Genomic DNA, 23,271 nt, shown 5'->3' with positions numbered 1-23,271 from the left:
GTTTTAATATCTTCATGTTTTATAGAATGTATCGTTGTATATATTAGAATTCATTACGTGATATATGAAATATCTATGACCAGGTATTCAAATATAATAAAACATGTGGCTAAAGATAGTGTTTGGATTTATTATAAATGCTTACAGTTGTATAATCAAATAATTAGATATTTAAGTGTTCTGAAAATTATGACAATTTATCCTTTCATACACAGCCAACATATGCCATAAAAATTTTTGTATTATAAACAAATGGAATCAGATTGTAACCGGTGTAAAAAATAAGTAAAATTGATATTCTAAGATCTTGAATTCCCAAAAAAACACTTTTTAAAAATTAAAAGCAGAAAAATTAGATCCTTCAAATGATCCCGAATGCATGAAAACATCCCATGCGTAATGGCACATCTAAGAAGTTTGTTTATTGGACGTTTCTGATCAACCAATAAAAAAAAATTACATTTTGACACAGAATTTAAATGATAGACTAAAAAAAATGGTAAACCGAGTCATCTGAGCAGCACATGTCAATCTGTTTCAATATCCACCTACTAGGGAGTCAATTGCAGAACATTAGTAATATTTCAGATGTGTCTGGGATTTGAACCATGTACCTCATATGTGAAATTCTACTCATCAACAACTAGATTCACATTACGAGGCTGAATTGACAATAGTACACGTTTTCCAAACCGGGTTCCACAATGTTTTTTTTTTCTAACTAGTTTTTCATTTTAGCTCTAACCGGTTTTATTGACGAGTTTTTTTTTTTTTTTTTTTCCCTTAAAACCGGTTACCAGTTTGTGCACCGCTAGGCTTGAATGGTTTGTTAATTACGAATTAAGTCTATAAGACGATAACTAACTCGAGGTCCAACGTTTATTGGGTTTATGCAGAAGCGATCTTTAGCCCAACAATTTATAATGGGTCATTTCTTTAACCGTATATTAATATTACCTTTTTATAAATTAATCATTATATAATATTTATCAAGTCATAGATATAATAATAATTAGAGCAAGAATAAACAACCTTACATATGACAGATAAAGATGAAAGTGAATAGCTATCAGAAGGATTGCCTTTTCATAAAGCACCGATAGTGCGTCAAATTAAAGACTTAGTTTGGTGGCGGATAATCTTGTTTTTTAGTACTTTTTAATGTGAACAAATACGATAAACGATTATGTTGGAAATCCAAATAGTATGTGTAAATGCCTAATTGGTAGGTTAATTGTATTAAATTATATTTTTTGGCTTTTCTTTAAACCTATTTTTTGTTATTTCAAAAAAATTATATTTTTCGATTTAACTCTTTTAACAGTCTTAGCGGTAATCTTTTACATAATTTTCAGGAAATTAAATAATCTAACAACTTTTTAATGTAATTTTAAGAATGACAACAATTTTTTTTAATGACCACTTTGCTTGGAATAAGTCATTCCAGACCCGAATTTATATTCAGTCAATAGGTAATAGATCCGACCCGACAATATAGTTCCCCCTATAAATATTATTTTAGTCTGTTTGTGACTTCATTCGAACTCTGTCATTTCAGACAACCCTAAAGACAATATTTCAGACACCAGTAAAACTGAAAATGTCTTTTGATAACACTGATGAGATGCATTTTTTATATGTAAGTTTCCATTATATTTATAATTATACACCTTTATTTTATATTATACGTTAAAACCTGTATAATTTATGTTATTATATAGGTATTATTAGTTTTCCTATGAGTTTTCATATTATATATAATTTATGCTATTATATTTATAATTATACGCCTTTATTATATATCTCCATCTTGCCCTCCTTGACAGTCCCAAAGATAACTGGGGTAGCATCAAGAATGTCTCTCGTAACCTCGGCTGCGATGAGCTCACGCAACCTCTCGTCGATGGGCTCGGTACCATCGCCCGAACCAGACCCAGATCCCGATCTTGATCCCCCAGCTCCATGTTGTGTCACCATCATACTGTACTGCAATACCAATAAACATAATGATCAGGATGTCCATGTCATGGATTTTCCCACACCGGTCCTTCTTAGAGCTCCCAGTTCTAACATTGGTTTGGGTAGAGGTCATGTGCTTTCAATAGTACGGGCTCAATACTACCTTCCACACCTACTTGTACCTTTCCCCAATGCTCTACCTGATAACTCCAATCCGTCCCAAAATAAACCATATCCCATAGACTACCGCATACATCAAATCCCAGGCTGTCCTAAGATTTGCTCTACTCACATCAATCAGACCGATCATAACATGTTGTCTTTATGCATGCAAATTATACATAGAAAATGATCAAATAGACTTTCAAATAATAGATTCTACCATAGGACCACAACCAGACGAGGAACAGGAAATAAGGCCAAATCAATCATTCTAAGGCTATAAGCTCCTAACTGTATACAATTTTATGAGCATACACATAGCAAGATCCATACAATCACCACAACTCAAATATCAGTATAACATGGCTAACATATTGGGGAAACTACTTACTTGGCACGGCCAATCACGCGCGTTGCACTTTCCTCTTTTCCATTCTTTAAAAGTTTTAACTTTCATTTTATTTTTGAAAACAATTTTACCATTTCCTTATTTTGAGTCCTGACACACCCGAGGGTGTGCCCGAATCCCTCAAACCAAGACTCTAATACCAACTTGTAACAACCCAATTTTTCAAAAGAAAATTTTAATTTTTGATTAACCAAACACATCTCCAAAAATCACGAAATCCAAATATAATTTTTTTTCAAAACTCATAACAATTACAACTTTTATTTCAAAACATCAGAGTGTCCCATAAAACGCTTGAGAGAGTGCACGCCGCGCCATCAAGTCTTTCCCTTGCCCTTGGGCTCAGATGTACTTGAAACAAATCCAAAACCTGTAACTTAACATCCCGAAATTCAGGTGCGTCTCTTAAACCCTTCTTCTTTTCCAAGTTGTCAAGTTTAACCCTTAAAGGAAATATTGTGGCAAATGAGTACGCTGGGCGTACTGAAGAGTATGTTGTGCGTACCCATGCACTTAAGTTGGATGCGGACTCGCCTAGGTACGCTGGGCGTAGCGGGCCCAAATGCAAACCCTAATTGTGGCTTGTGCACTATAAAAGGAATGTTAAGGCCTTATCCACAGCCACCATTTCAGAGAGTGAAACCCTAATAGAGAGCTACCCTTCGTTCCTAGCTTGTGTGTGTGTGTTCAAAGCTTGAAAGTTCCATTTCAAGGTGGTGAAGGAGAAGAGGAGGCCATTATAGGAGCTAGAAGTTGGTGGACAAGAGTAGATCCGAGTTCTACAGAGGTTGGAGCTTATTTCTGAGGTAAAAAGCTCAAAGCTTTCCTTGCCATTTTTGATTTGTGCTTCTTGGACCAATTTTTAGGGTTTTTGGTCCCAAGGTGGAGACTTTATGAGCAAATGGTCTCCATAGGCCTAGATCTGCCATATTTCAGGGTAATATGAGTTGTATGTTCATAAAAATCCAATATTGGACGTGAATATTGAGCCATGCATGAGATCTAGACTTTATTAGGGAAAAAGGAAAGGTGTTAGAGTGATTAGGGACCTTTACAGCCATGCAAAGGCTTAAAGGTCTTGAGTTTATGGACTAAGTGGCCTTAGAAAAGTCAGATATGGAGTTTGAGTTTATGTCTTAACCGCTTAAGACCAAAATCCAAGGAAGGCTGAAACCGAGACTTACGTTGGGTGTAACTCTCTGAATGCGCAGCGTAAGGGGTTGAGACCCCGATTATGGATCGTCGGTGTACGCCCCGCGTACTACCCCCTGTTAACTTTCGTTGACTTTTAGGGTTTTGATCAACATTTAGACTTTTGGGTCAGGGAGGGGTCAAATGGTCTTTTACCCTTCTGTGGGATTTAAGGAAGGGATTTAATCTAGCCTTTGAGAGCCATTATTTATTTGAGGATACTGTTTATGTGATTAGGCGGGGGCTAGATCAGTGTTTTCGTGTGCGAGATTATTCGAGGTACCCGAGGTGAGTCTTCTCACTATACATTACCTAGAGTGATATTTATTTGTAGATCGGAGGGTCTTGTATGCTATGCGTGTGTATGTGATTATGTGCATTTGTTATATGTATGCTATGTGTTGTATAGACCAGGCCGTAGGGCCCAACGATATAGACCGTACCGAAGGGTCCAACGATACAGACTGGACCGAAGGGTCCGACGAGCTATGACCGGACCAGAGGGTCCAATGAACTATGGGACTGGAGGGTCCCACTGAGACACATCGATCGGAGGGTCGTACTGTAGCCTCGAGTGGCGTATGTGTTGTATGCGGTATTTTTGGGAACCCACTAAGCATTTATGCTTACCGTTGTTATGTCATGTGTTTTAGGTACTAGCAAGGATCACGAGAAGGCGCCAGCATGATCCGTACACACTCATAGAGTTTATGTTTTGAGATTCTGGGATGTGATTTTGTTATGATAACAGTGTATACAATATGTTTTGATATTATCTTGTGAATAAAAGGGTGTTTTAAAAATGAAATTTTTTTTGGAAATTTACGTTGTTACATGTAAGCTAATGCTTAGTGAGTCCCCTCAGAGCATACCCCACACACAATACACGTAACACATATCATATTAGCTATAAAAACTACATATACCACATAAGTCATGCAAATATACTTGGTACCCTTAATATTTATCACTCAATCGATGTGCCGATTAACCAAACACGCTCCACCGATACTATGATAAACATTAAGTTACCCTTTGCCTACCTTGTTAAATCAAGTTTGTGTGCCGGTTAACCACACGCGCTCCACTAACCGACTTAATCAAAGTGCAAAGTGTAATTTCATGCCCAAATTCGCATTTTCTTAAAGTAACTAAGACTGAGAATTTATAAAAGGTTTAGTTACTTTATATTTATCATTATACTTACAATGAATGGAGAATTAGAGTCATGTCAAACCCGTTCGGCTAACCCGTGAGAGTGGACACCCATTAAACTGTCATTTCATAGGCAGTAACCATATACCCCCTTATAGGTCGGCATCATGAATGAGGTCTACTAATGGTAAGACTGACTTTGTTCTTATATATATATATATATATATAAACTATTAATATTATAATAGTATAAGGGTTGAATTTTAACTTTTAAAATTCTAAGGGTTTAACTTGGAATTAAAGTATTCATGAGGGGAAACTTTATAAATTCCAAAACTTGAGGGAAATTTTTGAACAAGTCAAAAAACTTTTCAATTCCATAACCTATGAGTTTAAATTAGTTTTAATGAAAAAACTCTTTAAGTTTCATAACTTAAAGACAAGTTATGGAAGACTTTAAAGCATTTAAAAAATTAGACTCTTCATTTTTATAACTTATGGAAATTTTATGAGTTTTAAAAATCATAAATGTGACTTTTCATATAACTTGAGGACAAGTTACAAAAACACATATTACGAACAACATTTAGATCAATTTGGATTGAAAACATATTATCACATAATTTTTCTATTAATCTAAACTAACTCATAAGAACAAGATAATTCAAATCAAACAATTTTCATGTAATTAGCGTAACCATTAAACTAATACAAAACATGAATCTATTAACAATTATCTTTGGAATTGGATTAGAATGATCATTAACACATCAAAAACAGGTTTATAAGTTCAAAAACTGCTTAGTGTAATGATTCTAGTCCAATTCCAGCCTTGAAACTCGAAAATATGTTGTTTGGGGGTCCAACTCGTTAAGTACATGAACTAACTCGACGAGTTGGATGATTTTAGGCACTTTTTAGGCATGGACTCGTCGAGTCAGCTGTCCAGACAGCAAAAAACTTCGATTTTCAGCCTTAAAAAGCAAGTATAATTGAAAACAAGCCTAGGCTCTGATACCACTGAGAGGTTTTGAGCATTCTAACACTCCTATGGTGTACATGCAACCCTATAAACCTTGGATCTATGTTTTCTCTATTATACATGCAAATATTCAATATTCCAAGGTTTCATCCTAACTAGCATAATATGAAGCAACTATACTAAAAGAATCTAGTAGAATGTTATACCTTTTGATGGAGCTTGAAGTCTTGAACCTTTAAGAGAATAGTGCCCCAAGTGTTGCACCTCAAATGGTTTACACAACACCAAGAACCCTTGGAATAACTTGAGAATAAGGATACTTGCACCAAATCGGTTTTGCCCTCTTGTGTACTATACACTAGTGCCCATTTCGTGAACTAGGGACCTCTTTATATAATGTGGAGGATTAGGGTTACATTTATGTAACCCTAATACCCATGACCTTTCATTTCCATAGGATCCATGGTTAAACACTCCATGGACTATCCATGAAAGCTTAGCCCAACCTAAATGAACTTGACCCACCATATAAATAAGAGTTCATATTTAATTAGTTCCTTTTGATCACTAAATTAATTCTTGATCACTACTAATTAAATAATACGATTTCATATTAATATATTAGAACTTATAATGTATTAATATAAATCATAAGTATCCTTTTTCTCATTTTGTCTATCCAATTGTTCCGATGCCATGCAACCCAAATGGACCATGCCAAATCGGATCAAGTACATACCAATTATAGTTATGGACTTAGACACTAATCCAACAAAAATAGTACTGGAAGCTCTAAGGAAACCAACCCCAATACTGTCGTATTCTTTGGGGAGAAGTGGTTTTTTTATTTGTCGAGTCTCCATCCCACAATCTTATCATTTAATGATTGCCCTAATTTTATTATAGAACTTACAATATTTATTAGTTTTGCATAAGCTAATGTTTTTATTGTATTAAAAAAATGTAAAATATTGTCACGTCATAATTATTTGATTGTGTTAATTATATAAAAGAACTTATATTTTCTGATTTTAAACTTAAACCATTTTGTGACAACTATAGAAATTAGGTCATCGTTAAAAGCAATATCACTATTGTAATAGACATAATGTGTAATAAAGATATCATTTTGTTGTTTATAAGGTATTATACTTTGAAATACATCCAAAATATCATTTAAGTCTTGGATTGATATGAATCCCTAATAAACAAACAATTTACATAAGGAACGGTTTAGTACATATTATTGAAAGAGATATATGTATTAGACATTATTATGGGGTATCAATAGGTTAATCACCTATTCCTTGAAAATAGGAAAACTTGGACATAAAAAACATCTAAAACGGAGTTCATATGCAAAAGTGTAACGTCCGGGTTTCAGGGCTAAGCATTTTTAGACAATGTAATAGTCCAGGTCAACTATTGTAACTCTTTTTGAAGTAATAAAGATGAAATATTTGAGTATTACGTGAATTATGTGTATTTGTGTGCTTATTACTTATTTATAAATGTATAATTAATAAAAGATAAAAATAAACGTCAAAATTAAAGTGTGAGATAAGCCCGATATCTTTACATGAAGTTGTAGTGGTCAAAACAAGGATTCCGGGGATATAAAGAACGCCGAAATCCGAGTTATATAACAAAGAAGTTATGACCGGTCGAAGTTTCGCGACGGAACTAACACGATATCGGGAAGCATAAATAGTGAATTTACGATAGAGCGAGATTTAGCCTTAGCGATCTAAATGAAAGTCGTAGAATACGTTAAACCGAGAGCGTCCATAAAATAAAAGCCCAAATCTGACTTCGTATGAAGAAGTTATGATTTTTCGAAGTTTCGGCTTAGCAGTGTACAGCCCAAAATTCGAATATTAGATCGAGCAGTTTTTAGCCAGTACAACCTAAACGAGAATCGAAGATCTCATTAATAGTATCACAACGATAAAAAGACAGACGAAAACGGACGTCGGATGAAGAAGTTATGGGTTTTTAACGGACCAATCTTGTCCCGGCCTGTTAAAAATATAAAATTTAAAATAAATTCAAAATTAGCCGACTGAGTCTAAACGAAAGTTGTAGAGTACATTCCCAACTTCGCGTGGATATAAAGAACGTCGAAAACGGAGCTAGTATGTGAAAGTTATGATTTTTAGAAGTCGGAGTGTGAATTTGCAAAATCTGTTGCGAGGGTGATGATGTGGCTCAATCAGGGCCGTCGCTTGCTGAACACAGAGTCACTTCGGATGGAGACCACTGGCCTTGCTACGCCTCGCGTACGAGAGGAACGCCCCTCGTCCGAGTACACCCCGCGTCGGAAGAAGGTTACGCCCAGCGGTCTTCGGTTGATCGGTTCCGGAGCATGCCACGATGACCCATCCGAGGAGCGCCACATGTTGTCCTTATCTGAGCCTTACGCCCAGCGTAGTCCGAGGCCTCGCAGGCTATAAAAAGGCAGCGAGGGCAGCCGGTTTTTCACACATTTCTCACTTCTCTCTCTAGTTTCTTTCTCTCTCTAACTCCCCTAAACCATAGACAAAACCCCTAGCATCCAAAGGAAGCCCCGAGGCTCCTGGAGTCCCGAGAAAAAGGGTCTTTCGGTTTAGAAACGCTGCTCCGATCAAAGCCCGATTTTCTTTAAAATCCGCTGTAAGTGAGCTTCGCGTACATAATTTTCAATATAGCTTTCAAATAATTATAGTAATGCTATTAGGTCCTTAAAATAATTATCTGGGCTATTATTATGAGTTATATAAGTATCGTTTAACTCTTATATAATAGTAATAATAGTCAGACTATTAATTTGTCGCGGTTATCGTTAGACTAAACCCTAGTGGTATGGATACTAGGTTTTATCGAAGGAAAATTGTTTTGAGAGTATCGAAGCGTTGTCCGAGTGCTGAGTCACCACCTTTCAGGTGAGTGCATGGTTACTTTCAGCTTACACATAGATATGAAGTATTTATATAAATTACGTGGTGTGTGTGCATATTATCTGTATACTTGCTATCTATGCTGGATGAACAATTTTATACATGTTTTAAATGATTTAAACTGTATACGTATTTTATATCTACAAAATGTGTTGGGTAAAACATAGGTAGATGTAATAGTTGTTGTGTGAAAAAATAAAATGATGAGAGGCCTCCTTATAGATGTTATTGATGATCCAGTCATCTAGCAGACTATAGATGACGACCACAGACTATTCTAGACAGTCCAGTGGAACACTAGCAGGCTCGCAACCTGTAGGTGTTTATTTGAACTGTGTGTTTATTTAAACTGTGTGCTCACTAGGTGTACTCCATCCCCCACATGGTTGCCTTAAGGACATTTATTGCTGAGGAATCCCATTAGCAGTAGTGTCCATCCTGATGATAGTCCTTAGACTAGGTCCCTTGTGTTAGATGTTTTAGGGACGTAAAGTGAGGATAACGGGAACGGGTAATCGGGTGTTGTTTGGTTTGATAAAGTTAATAAACTTATTTATTGTGGGTTGAAAACCCTATGTGCTCACCAGGCTCCCAAGCCTGACCCACTCAGTTTCTTGTATTACTGGTAGTGGCGCATGAGCATAGGTGTGATGTCTTAGGATGATAGATTAAGGGATTTTAGGCCTGTAAATACGGAATAATGTAGTAAGGCCTATGTTTTATTGTTTATGCTTATGATCTGTATCGAACATGACATCTCAAGTCTTTTTATTGAAATACATTTCTATGGAAATGCTTTTGATAAATCTTTATCATATTTTGTTTTAGGTCAAATTCCGCAACACTTTTATTTAAAATGTTACTCTGATTTTTAAACAAAGCATAAACAAAATCGGTTTTTTCTGGCCGTGAAAATGGGGATGTCACAAAAGATACAACCATTTTAAGAATGTGAACAACTGGGTAACAGCTCTGATAGGTGTCAAAACACAAGCTACAAACAAATTACCAGACGTCTTAGGAAATGAATTTTTATTCCCGATCAATTTTCCTATGAACCTCATTCAATTTAGGATTTTTTTCACGTTCCTGACTTTTTATGCCCCAAAAATACCCTGAGCTATTGTAGATAGATTGAACAGTTAATGTTTGCCTTATCCACCAAGTAAACTTCGGATGATCTGTTCAGTCATTTCTGGGTTTCGTATCGAAAAGTTAGTTATATATTACGAATCAGATTTTGATGTTGTATTTGATTTAATATCTAACTTTCCCATCTCACATCATATACACTCTTTTACGAAGTGAAAGTTCGTAACTGTAAACAATTATTACTAGAAAACCACTTTCAAACGCTTCGTTAGGGTGGCTACGCTAATTCTTAATAATTGGAAACCGAAGCATTTTTCTTAAAAAAATCATCTAGTATTTGATTTTATTAACGAAAATGTCTCCATTCAAAATTTCCTGAAAGCTTGTTGCATGGTTTGGACAAGACCAAAAATTCTAGTTTTGATCTGAATCGTTTGATTGAATTCGTTTTGGACCGTTGGATTGGGAGGAAACCAAATATAAATAGGAAGGCCCCCCTCCCTTAAAAATTTCACAATTTCTCTCCCAAATTTCTCTCCTTCTCACCGGATATCTCCCCCTCTCAGCCACCGTCGAAGTTGTCAGAGCCACCGGCAGCCACCTAGAACCACTGAAAAACTGAGAGCGATTCCGACACCCAGCTGCCACCCTTCTTTCCTCCATTCAAGCACCGACGAAGCCCTGTTCGACCACCCTCCACCCTCCAGCTGCCTCCGATGAGCCTAACGACACCGACAACTGCCACCGCTGCCCTTCATCGCCATCGCCATTACCATAATCTTTTTCGGCAAAAATTTAGGCAATTTTCGATCAAGCTCCGGTCAAGTACTATTCATGCTAGTCAATATCACTATTCACTGGTTAAAGTACTATTCATCGGGCTGCAAAATTGATATTTTTCGAAAAATCCTAATATCTTCGATTTATCACATACGCTTCAACCAAATGAGTGGCATGGCACATTTTAAATCTTTTATTGTTTTCTAGGGAAATACGTGTAATAATTTGTATTATTTCTATTAGGTCTATATAAATGTTATAAAAACCATATCCAAACTCTATTTAAACAATAGATATAGTATAATGATATTGTAATAACTTTATATCAATATCAAATACAATAGTAATTTTTTGGGAACATCGAGTTAAGCAGTGATTATAGTATTATGTATTGTTGTGGGAATAATTACAGTATTTTGTATTGTTGTGAGAATAATACATAAAAACTTGTTACTAAAGTTAGGGTTATTAATATGTTAAAATTCATGTGAGTCTATTTCACTAAAACAAGTATATCTATATTTAGAAAGACCTCTGGCTTATAATCGTTAATTATTAAGGAGCGGGAGAACTATGTATAAATTTATACAGGTTGACACCCCCACCCGAGGATTCTAGCTATAACCTTGATGACTGAGTCACACCGAGTGATAATTGCCTTTTTATTATTTTTATGCCGTGATGATACGTCGGGAGAGGCATATCAGTCTGAAATAGTTCGGTTATAGGACCTCACAGTGAATATAAAATATGTATATGAAAGTTGAAATACCTATATACATATAAGGAATATCTTTTTATCAGTTATGAAAGATACATTATATATATATATATATATATATATATATATATATATATATATATATATATATATATATATATATATCCAAATAATAATTTTCATTCTCGAAAAGTACTTATCAACTCGAATGTAGTTATACTTTGGTAAGAAAGTATGTTTTTGTTCAGTTATTACAAATCTATGAAATCATCAACTTTTTATTTGATACTTTTTCAAAATGCATGTATTCTCAGCGAATTAGACCATTGGAAAACATACTACAGGCATGATCATGGGATTGCAGTCGGCTTTTGGATTTCAATATTTCCTTTGTTGCCTACTATTTAGGCATGTTTTATTACTTTTCAATTTCATATACCGCTAGACTAGGGATATTGTAATATACACTTATCAACGAATAAAATTATCTATTTACTCCAGTATTGTTGTATGTTCAATGTGTGTATAATTAGTGTGATCCATGATGTCGTCTCAACCGTCGACGTTTTCGGCGCTGAGTGGAGGTGTGACACTTTTATTCTAAAAAACCAACATAATAATTTTCTATTTTAATATGGTTAAAGGTAATCTTAGAGTTAACATAAAATTTACTAGATGACGCCTAAATATTTTTTCAAAAAAATTCCCGAAACTTTTATTTTTGGAAAAGTAAATTATCACACTTGATAATTTTTTTGGGATAATGACTTGGGAGGGTAATAAGGTTTCCAGCTTGTCCGTATTAGGTCACTAAGGTTTTTTTGTGCGTATTAGACCAATATGGTTGTTATTACCGTTTAGAAATAGTCATTTTACCGGTTTTAATGGGTAAAAATGACTATTTCTAAACGGTAATAACAACCATATTGGTCTAATACGCACAAAAAAACCTTAGTGACCTAATACGGACAAACTGGAAACCTTATTACCCTCCTAAGTCATTAACCCTAATTATTTAGAAAACATGCTTACTAATCAATGTGACTGATTTGTTTGACTGAAAATAGTTGCTTCCATTTAAACTTATCTCACAACCCTTCCAGAACTTCTAAGTCCAGAAACTCATATGATTGATGATCTTCATTACATAAATATGTAACATTTTATCAATAACTTCTTTTTTGTCATTTAAATGTTTACATGAACACATCCATATGTACAAAAACAAAATATCACTTTGATACCTCCCATCAATATCTACATTTGATAACGAATGGAAATGTAAAACCAACAGGGACTTGCAGATGATGCCTATTATCAATTATTTTATAAAAAGCAAAACCACAACATGAACTAAGAAATTGAAGTTGCAAAATTAATCAAAATCAGCATATAAACAAACACATACAGACTATATACAACACATAAACATAAGTTTATAAAGCATGAAACTTAATGATAGGAAAAGTAAAAAACTTAAAGGAGACTTTATAGAAAGAAAGATCACTCTTACTTGCTACAAATGGTTGAAGACATCAACAAGAAGATCAATCTGACCATAGAATTCACATGTTGTCTGATTATGACTTCTGTAGATGAACTACTGAAACGTAAGAATTGCAATTGAGCTCTATTAGCATTTGAAAAGGGAATTAGGGTTAAAAAAAATTTGGACCATTTCTTGATTTGTGTGTGTCCTCCTTGCGCAGGGGCCATGCTAATCTTCTCTGTATCGTTCCAATTTTATCGGATGTCCCCAAAGGGACTACTATAGATGAAGAGCTTCGCCATATAGAAGAGTAGCAGGTTATATGGGACGACGCGAGTTCTAAATGAAGTAGTTTATTGTTGATGGTCATATATTCTCAATGTCTTTAAAATTAGGGTTAATGACTTAGGAGGGTAATAAGGTTACCAGTTTGTCCGTATTATGTCACTAAGGTTTTTTTGTGCGTATTAGACCAATATGGTTGTTATTACCGTTTAGAAATAGTCTTTTTTACCCATTAAAACCGGTAAAACGACTATTTCTAAACGGTAATAACAACCATACTGGTCTAATACGCACAAAAAAAACCTTAGTGACCTAATACGGACAAGCTGGAAACCTTATTACCCTCCCAAGTCATTATCCCATTTTTTTTGGCTCATGATGCCATGTTTTTCTTATTATCATGTTTTTCTTATTGTTGAAGTTTTTTGATGATTTTCAAAATGAAAATCTGAACGGACATTTTATTTTTTCTAAATAAAAAGAAAGCTTGTTGTGTATAATTCTATTCGGAAAAATACATATCAAATTTATATGTAAGATGGTTAGAGATAAAAGTAAGTGAAGAACAAGAGTCTAGATTGCCTTAGACATGTTAAATTGTTTTCAGAATCAAATAGAAAAAAACAACCTTTAAACTCTAATTTGTGCTTAATAACCAATTTTATCTTTCATATTGAAAACATTGTCATTCTTAAAAAGTGAAAAAAAATCTATAATAATCTCATTGAATTCATATAGGACTTGTTTTCCATATTAATAGTAATATAGTAACAATAGAGTCTACAAATTCAATAAGTCTATCATTATTATTCAATTTCAATTTAGCAGACTCATAACCCTTAGTTAGAGATATAAGATTTTGCTAACGGAAGGTTTTAGAGATCGAAGATTTTGCTTTTGCTGACTAAATGTTATGTAAGATTATTATGGAGGTCGACTATTTTATTTGATTTGAATACAATTTAAGATCTCAAACTAGTACTGTTGTTAGTTACATGTACTATCTATGAGAATCTTACAAACAAATTTTAATATATATTTTCCCAACAAAAACTGGACACCATATCCTTTCTCTTTGTTTAAAATAATCAAATGTGTTTTCTTGAGATTTTAATGTTGAAATCATCAAGAGCACCATGAAAACAAGCAGCAAAAAAAAAAAAAAACAATAGCCAAAAAAAGTTAAAAGAGGATTGTTAAAAAAAAATTGATAAGTTTTTCGAAAAATAAAATTGAGAGTCTATGAAAATTATGTTTTTCAATGGTGGGTTCATTAAAAATAGCAAGACACTAGAACAAAAACAAAGTACAAGAAAAAAACATTACATCAAACAAGCAACAATAAGGGAAATACACCATTCATTCCAAAAAACATAATTTAGAGAAGATCTATGTTTGATCCAGTTGAACGAAGTCAACTGGATGTCATATGCCGCCTTTTAAGGAGAACATTTTTTTTTGTTGAACATCAAATCATTACGAGATTTCCAAATAACCCGAACAACCGAATATAAAAGTGTCAAGATAAGCTTTTTATCTTCTTACAATGAAACTAGGCCTTCAAAACTATATTAGTCGCCTTCGAAATTGGTAGATTACATCAACTCAAGAACCAAGCCCAATATGAATCAAGAAAGCTCAATTAAAAAAGATGTGATCCACCTCCTCCAGTGTATCAAAACAAAAGGGACAGAAATATAACTCAAGAACAACCCCTCTCGAAATCAAGTTGGATGCCACAAGAATTCTATTGAGCAGCACACTCCAAACAAAGCAAATTACTTTAATCGGAGCCTACTTCACCCAAATAAAACCATGAATAGAATAGATGTCCTCGATATTGTTTACTATCAAAAATCTTAAAGAACCTTCTGAAAAAAGACCATTTGAATCCCCTTTCCAGCTCCAAATATTTGACTCCTTGGACATCTTCACATCAACGATAATAATAACTCATATGTCCAACTCCTCAGTCTCCACTCCATATTTCAGATCTCTTTTCCACACCCCCTTCAGAACAACCTCCGAATGACCTTTTATCTTATCTGACACCAATAAATTTTTGTCAACTTCAAGCTTGTAAAGTTTGGGAAAGGAATCTTTCAACGTACAATCTCCATACCACTTATCCTTCCAAATGCATGTAAGGTTTCTTGCATCCGTCATTCTGAAAAAAAAAATCATCAAAAGATACATTCCAAGCCTTAAGTTCTCCATTTATTTGAAAATTAGACAACCAAGTACCCCTTAACTAAAATAGAGGCACTCCGTGAAGAGAAACATCAATTTTACCAATTTTTCCACTTTCACTCGAAACACATTTGTTCCATTATTGAGTCCAAGTAACTCTAATTGATAGAATCAAATGCTATATGAAAATCCACTTTAAAAATATGAATTTTTTTCTTACACTTCTTAGCCCAAGAGTAAAGCTCACTGATGATAAGTGGGCCATCAATAATACTGCTACCTTCCACGTACGTCGATTGCTCTAAACTTATTACTTTACCAAAGACTTTTTTGATTCCGATGGAAAGAACTTTGGAGAGAATTTTGTACATGCACCCGATGAGATTAATTAGCCTATAATCTTTTAGTGTAACAGTGTCAGACATTTTAGGAATTAGAGAAATAAAAGAAGCATTGGATCCTTTCCTAAACTTCCCCGATACTTCAAAATGTTTCAAGTAGTTGAAAAAATCGATTTTGAATAACCCCCAATGCTTTTTCAGCAATTTAAAGGTATAGTCGCCGACCCTTGAGCTTTGTAGTTTCCACAACACCAAACAACATTCTTGATTTCATCTTTGGAGAATGGGCTTTCTAGCTCAACTTTATCCGACTAGAGATCTTTTTTTAAACGACTATTTATAAGTCTAGGTCCCGCCATACAAATATCATTAAATTTTGAAGCATAATATTTCGAAATCTCATGTTTTATATGCTCTAGATTAGTCTCCAATTCCTGTCAATACCGAGCCCATTCAACATATTTCTCCTTTTATTACAATTAATAACTCCATGAAAAAAGTTAATGTTTTCATCTCCATCAATATCCCATTTGATTCTTGCTTTCTACTTTAGATCTAGCATTATTCATATATCAATTTAACTTAGTCGTTGCCTCTAGTTCATTCTAGTAAGCCTCTCTGGTGTCGAGAGAGCACGGTTCTCAGCTTGCAATTCTAAATCTTCAATATTGGACCTGATCAACTCCTCAAACTCTTTATTTTCATTTAGGTTCGCCTCCAATCTCCATACCCTGGTATCACTCTTTATTTTTAGCCACTTTTTTAATAAACACAAATAAGATCAATACTAATTAACCTCATCAACCCAGGAAGAGGTTACAGTAACCGATAACCCATCATTAAGCAACCACGAGTTGAAGAACTTGATGGGAATGGGTCTAAAGTCATGAAACTCAGTGGTTAAAATAATAAGGCAGTGGTCGGAGTGCAGTCATGGAAGAATAGTGACAGTAGCAGAGACGCATCATTCCAAGAACACATCCTTTGTAACACCCGTATTCCAGTTTGGTTTAGCATTATATTTTTTAGGGGTTAAAGAAAGAGTTTTGGGAAAAAATTTGTGCCACGGAGTGGAGCAAGGATGCCCACAACGTGGCATCGAATGAAAGCATGCGTGTTTTATTGGACCACCATAGCATGGCAAATGGTTTATACGTTGTGATAGTTGTTTTGGCCCAAGCTCATGATTCTTTTAGGGTTCCCTTCATATCTAAACCAATCTAAGTCATTTATAGGGTTCATTACCAGCGTCTAACACTCTTTTACCTCATAGAAACCCTAACCCTAACCCTAATTCCCTTGGAGAAGGTGCTTTAGTAGTGGATCTTGTAGGGTAACAACATCTTCAACATCTCTCATTGCTTCTAAACCTTTGTAAGTGTCAAAGGTTCAAACTTTATGCCTTGAAGTGGTTAGATCTAAGATATTGTCCCATGTTCTTCATGTCTAGGCAAGTATGAATGGAAGGAACACATAAAGTTGGCAACTTTGTGACTCTCCTAAGTCCTATGAGCAACATATTGGGTAGATCTAGACTTTGGTTGGGGTTCTTCACCTTGCATGAGTTTTTGGTCATTTTTTAGCTCATTTTTACCTAAAATGGATTCTGGACATGTATTGGATATGTATGTCTAAAAGCTTCCATCTTTATGTTATATCTGGTATTAGTAACTCTTCTAGGGTGGTTGTGTTAAGGAATTTTTTAAATTAAGGGCTTAATGGTTAGGTCATTGTTGTACTTACCTTTATTTGGACCTAGGGGTTAAGATCTTGACCTATTTTGGTGTCTTAATGTATAAAGTTGGAAACTTTATCCATCTAGAGCATAGAATGGATTAGATATGAGCTTTGGAGCTCTTGGAATCGAAGAAAATGACTTAATCCATTAAGTTGTTGGAGACCCAATGCCTACAGTGTGGCCATAGGTTGCCACCACATGGCGACTGTGAAAGTCCTGGTTGTATCATTATATGGGGCCACGACATGGCCAAGGAAATCCACGGTGTGGCGGTTGACTAAAGTCAAACTTGACCGTTGACTTTTGACATGGCTTGACTTCCGGTCAAGATGGTTGGATTTAGTGTGTAGACTAATATTAGACCTTGTATGTTATGATAGGAGTGTTATAGAAGCTGTTGCGAGGCCTTGAGTTGTGGTTTAGTGGATTCATGAATCAGGTGAGTCTTGTCACTATACTTATGGGTCAAAAGAACCAGTGTCAACCCATTGGATTGTGTTGTGTAAAATTTTAGCTGTCTTTTTTACTCTTGCATGTTTGTTTGGGTTAAGATACACCCTAAGGCTAGGCCCATTACTATATGCTTGTGTTAAAATATACCCCATGGATAGGCCCTAGGATTGGGCCCATTATTTTATGTTTGGGTTGAAGTATACCCCAGGTGTAGATAATTGTTATATGTTAGGTTGAAATATACCCTAGGGTTGGGCCCATTGATATATGTTGAAACATACCACAGGGTTGAGCCCACTGATTTGTATGGTATGTGGTATTTTGGAGAAATCACTAAGATTTCTGCTTGTGGTTTAAACATTTTCATGTACTTCCAGTTTCAAAAGGAAGATTCAGGCTTGATCGCACTGCATCCCCTGAAGATTTATTCAACAATGATTGTTTATGAATTTATTATGATGTTTTGAGAATACTTTTATTTTGATCGTCTTTGGGGATAATGAATGAATGGTTTTGATTTATTTCAAATGAAATTTTTACTCGGTATTTCGGTGAGAGATATTTTATTGACTTGGTTCCGATTCCTCTGCGAGGGTTGAAGGTTATCATAGGGATGGATCGGTTGGGTCCTAATGGGGCCATGATTGACTGTAAGCACCAAATTGTGAGAGTTAGAACCCCAAGTAGGGAATAAATGGTTATTCATGGAAAAGGAACTCCATGTGGATTGACCCTCTATTCAGCTGCAAGGGCCATGAGATATAGTCAACAGGATTGTTTTGGTTTTTTTGACCTATGTGGCGGATACTCGAGTTGGGGGAATGGAGACTGTGAGTGATGTGCTCGTCATTCGCGATTTTCCTGGTGTATTTTATGAGGATTTTCTCGGGGTTCCTCCGTAAAGGCAGTGTCACAACTGGCATTTTTAGCTAGAAAATTTTGTCTTCACCAACTACTGTATAACTTGTAATCTAAGTTGGTATCATGTACTATGCTCATTCAAAATCAACCATTTAAACCAAAATTCCTGAGTGAAGTTCAAAACCTAATTCAATGCATCTCATATACTTAACTATGGGTTTCAAACCTTAATATCCTGGTTCAAACTCAGAATGGACCAGGATCCTCTTATTGGGCCTAATGGGCCAATAAACTCTCAATTTGGTTATTTTAGGTTAAGGAACCCTATTTGTGCCTTAAATAGACCCATATTCATTAAATACTAACATTTTGGGCCATAAGACTTCTCATGGGCCTTATTGGGCCTAAAATGTCTCACTTAGTTGTCATGGGCCATAAATGGTTTCTTAAACCCTAATGGGCCGTAATATCCTTCTTCCCCATCACTATTGGGCCGTAAACCCTCATAAGGGCCTAATGGGCAGAAAATCTTCAACTTGGGCCTGATGATTTCGAAAATAAGCAAACAAGGCCCAAACCCTTTCCCTTCTCTTTTCCTTCCCCCTCATTCTCGGTTTTGATATAAAAAAAAAGGAAAAGTCCATGGATATAACAACTTGACACCTCATGTTTTTCTAGAGGATTCCCATGCATTACACAAAAAATATTGAAGCATTCTCATACTCCCATGCAACCATCTTGTCATAACTTTTCTCTTCTCCCCTCTTATCTATCTCTCGGCCAAGGTTCTTCCCACCACCACCTTCATTTTCATTTCTAGCTACTACATTCCTCCAAGGAATCCAAGCATTCTGTGAGTTTGAGTGTATACAAGAAGATCGTGTTGGATTAGTGTATAAGTCCATAACTATAATTGGTATGTACTTGACCCGGTTTGGCATTGTCCATTTGGGTTGCATGGCATCAGAACAATTTTGAAAGACTTTTGTGAGAAAAGGATATTTATGATTTATTAATATATTATAAGTCCTAATATATTAATATGAAATCATATTATTTAATTTGTATTGATCAAGAATTAATTTATAGTTAATCTAGTGATCAAAAGGAGACAAATTAAATATATGGGGATTGATAGTGTAAATCATTCATTCTTATATATGTGGGCTTATGATCCATAGTTCTTCATGTTGGGCTAAACCCATTGAGTAACCCATGGATATTTCATGGAGGTTTTAACCCATGGAGCATGAAGAATATGGAAAGACATGAGTTACATGGTGTAACCCTAATAGCCACAATATATAAGGACCCCATGGCTCAGGAAATCGAACCTAAGGGTTTCATATGAGAGGCCTAACCGATTTGAGTCTAAGGAATTTTCTCTCAAGTTATTCCAAGTTGTTGGTGATGTTGTGTGAACCATTTGAGGTGTCACATTTGAGGCACTCGGCTCTTAAGCTCCATGGAATCAAGCTACAACACAAAAGGTATGTTACTCTAACTAGTATCTTATTTGGTATATGAGAATGCATGTTACTTATAGGTTTAATGCCTTGGAAACCATTTTGTATAATTAGTGAAAACATAGATCCAAGGTATTTAGGGTTGTATGTGCACCATAGGATGTTGAATTATACTAAAACCCATCAGTGATATCAGAGCCTACGCTTGTTTTCAATTATACTTGATGCAACTTATTTTTCAAAACCAAGGAACTGTCCAGACTGAAAACTCGACGATTTTTGGCCAAAAACTCGACGAGTTCATGAGTTAAGGCATAAACTCGATGAGTTCCTTATAGAACTCGACGAGTTGGTCTTCCAGTTTGCTGATTTTCGCGTTTTAAGGTCGGAATTGGTCTAGAATCATTAACTTAAACTGTTTTGGATCTATAAAACCTATTTTTGATGTGGAAATGATTATGGTAAACCAATTTCAAGGTTATTATCAAAATTTCATGTTTTATATGTGTTAATGTAATTCTCTAAATTGGTTATATGATTGTTCATACACTTATGAGTTTTGGTAAATCATAAGAATTATTTGAAAAATTATTTGTTAGTTAATTCTTGATTCAAACGTATTTTAATGGAGTGCATAATTTGTCCTAAAGTTATGGATTACCAAAAGTCATCTCTTTTAAAGATCCATTAAAATTCACAGGTTACACAATTGAAGATTCTTTTTTTTATGAACTCCATAACTTGTTCTCTAGTTATGGATGTTCAAGAGTCTCTTCATTAAAGTTTTTAAAACTGTAATGCCCCAAAATCGGGTCCCAAAAATTTTTTGTTTGAAAATACATTACTTATAAAAATATTCATCGAAAACAGCATTACAATTCCTTTTACCACAAAATCATAAGTCATAAGTTTCAAAAACATTCCAACGAATAGTATAATATCAGAGTACAAATCTCAGGCTTCTCAAATGCGGGAATCATGTGCAAATGTGTGATGCGCTGCTACACCGCCGGCTCCTTCCCCTTAGATGAAGAGGTACCTGAAACAAAAACTAAAAATCGTAAGTACAAAGCTTAGTGAGTTCCCCCATCATACCCATATCAAATAGTGCATAATCCTCGGTATCTTTCAGCCGGTAATCGTTAGGCATAGCCGGGAGCTGGACTCCCCCTCGGTATCTTTCAACCAGTAACTAGGAACTAACCTCCCATTTGATATCTTTCTACAGGTAACTGGGAGCAAACCACCCTTTCGGTATCTTTCAACCGGTAACCAGGGACTATTTCACCCCTACTACTACTAACACACATTAAGCACAATAATCATATCAACCACATTAATCATATCAAGCACAATAAGCATATCACATATCAATCGTGGATAATTATCACAAAGACAATCATCTATCCAACACTCTCACTTGTGGGCCGACATTGTGGCCGTAGACCCACCCCTACTAGGAGGAAACTCACCTCGAAGTCGTGTAGTGTCTACATTGATCTCGATGTGGAAATCGACTCTCCCTGCTTCCTAAATTCCTACACGACAACTCTTCTAAGTTATCAACTCATACTCGTAACCCTTACAAGGTTCACTCAGTCCAAGTCAAAGTCAAAGTCAAATCCATGGTCAAATTCAACTTTTGGTCAAAGTCAACACTTGGTTGACTCGACTCGCCGAGTGAGCCCATCAAGTACTTGAGTCCCCATATCTACAAAAGGCTATAATCTCGTCCCTACTCGTCAAGTCTAGCAAGAGCTCGATGAGTTCGCCTTCACCAACACATCGGACAATCTTCAATCGACTCGCCGAGTTCGTCCTTGAACTCGTCGAGTTCATCTTCATCCATAAGAAGATGTTCAGTCTATGACTCGTTGAGTTCCCGTCTTCATGTGGCTGGGACATTGCCTTGAACTTGGCGAGTCTGTTCATCCACTCAAAGAGTCATATGATTTCCAGGTCCCTAGTGAACCTAAACAACTGGGGAAACCTTCGATCTTAACAAATGGTCCAAAAATAGAAGGATTTGGTGGAAAATGCACCCCGACTCGCCAAGTCCCAAGAACGATTCACCGAGTCCCTCTATGTCCAAAACTATACAGTCGATTATAATGGGTCTTAACGTGTCCAAACCATAGATCTGGCCTCCTAGGGTTCATTTTATACGTAAAGCTTCAAACTTGACGTTCATGCATGGGTCATTTAGCTCAAAAGGACCTAAAATGGAGTCTTCAAGGTGCATTGGGCTCTCATGACAGTAAAGTTGGCACCTTTATGCCATGAGAACCGTCCTAGGTTCCAGATCTGAAGTTATTTCTCTACACAATGACCCAAACCCGAAGGTAACTTGGAAACGCCCCAAAAATGACAAGATTCAAGCCCTAAAATAGATCTAACAAGTAATAAGTCAAGGTAGGAGCTTTTTACCTCAAACAAGCTGGAAATGCACCTCACTTCCTAGATCTACTGATTTCCCCTTGAATTCCCAAGCTTCCTTCTTCTTCTTCCACTTCAAACACACAAAAAAAGGCACCAAATGCTTAAGAACACACAATAGGGGTTTAGGGTTTCAATCTAGGTCTTCTCTGAGTTGGGAGAGTGATGGAGGCTGGTTTGGGACGAGTTAAGTTATTTAAATAGGGTGCAAACCCTAAATATTAGGGTGTTTTCCAGACAGCTCCTACTCGTCGAGTCGGTTTCCCGACTCGTAGAGTAGGTCACTTAAACCCTCGATCAAAGTCAAGTCTACTCAACGAGTTAGGCCTCCAACTCGCCGAGTCTCAGAGTAAATTGGAACATTACATGATTTTAAATACGTACCAGGAATCGGGTGTTACAAATCTCCCCCACTTATTTTAGACTCCGTCCTCGAAGTCTGTTGTTGAGTCCGGAAAAAGCTCGGGGTAGTGCTCCCCCATCTCATCCTCCAGCTCCCAAGTCCATTCCGAGCCCTTGTGGTGTTGCCACTGCACCTTCACCAGCTCCACCCTCTTGTTCCTCAGATCCTTCGACTTCCTATCGAGGATCGTCATTGGCCGCTTGATGTAGTTCAGTCTGTCAT

At 35.8% G+C, this 23,271-nt stretch overlaps 1 non-coding gene across 1 annotated transcript; it reads right to left on the bottom strand.

The window, feature by feature from the left end:
* Positions 1 to 13,050: 13,050 nt before the first annotated feature.
* LOC111910895 (U6 spliceosomal RNA) lies at positions 13,051 to 13,153 on the bottom strand. Its single transcript, XR_002856675.1, has one exon. It is a non-coding gene; the product is annotated as a U6 spliceosomal RNA (small nuclear RNA).
* Between the last annotated feature and the right edge of the window lie 10,118 nt (positions 13,154 to 23,271).

Source organism: Lactuca sativa, chromosome 1 (genome assembly GCF_002870075.4).
Source record: "Lactuca sativa cultivar Salinas chromosome 1, Lsat_Salinas_v11, whole genome shotgun sequence".
Classification (NCBI taxonomy): Eukaryota; Viridiplantae; Streptophyta; class Magnoliopsida; order Asterales; family Asteraceae; genus Lactuca; species Lactuca sativa.
The sequence above is the reverse complement of the archived record's forward strand: the minus strand, read 5'-3'. Positions and strand labels throughout refer to the sequence as shown.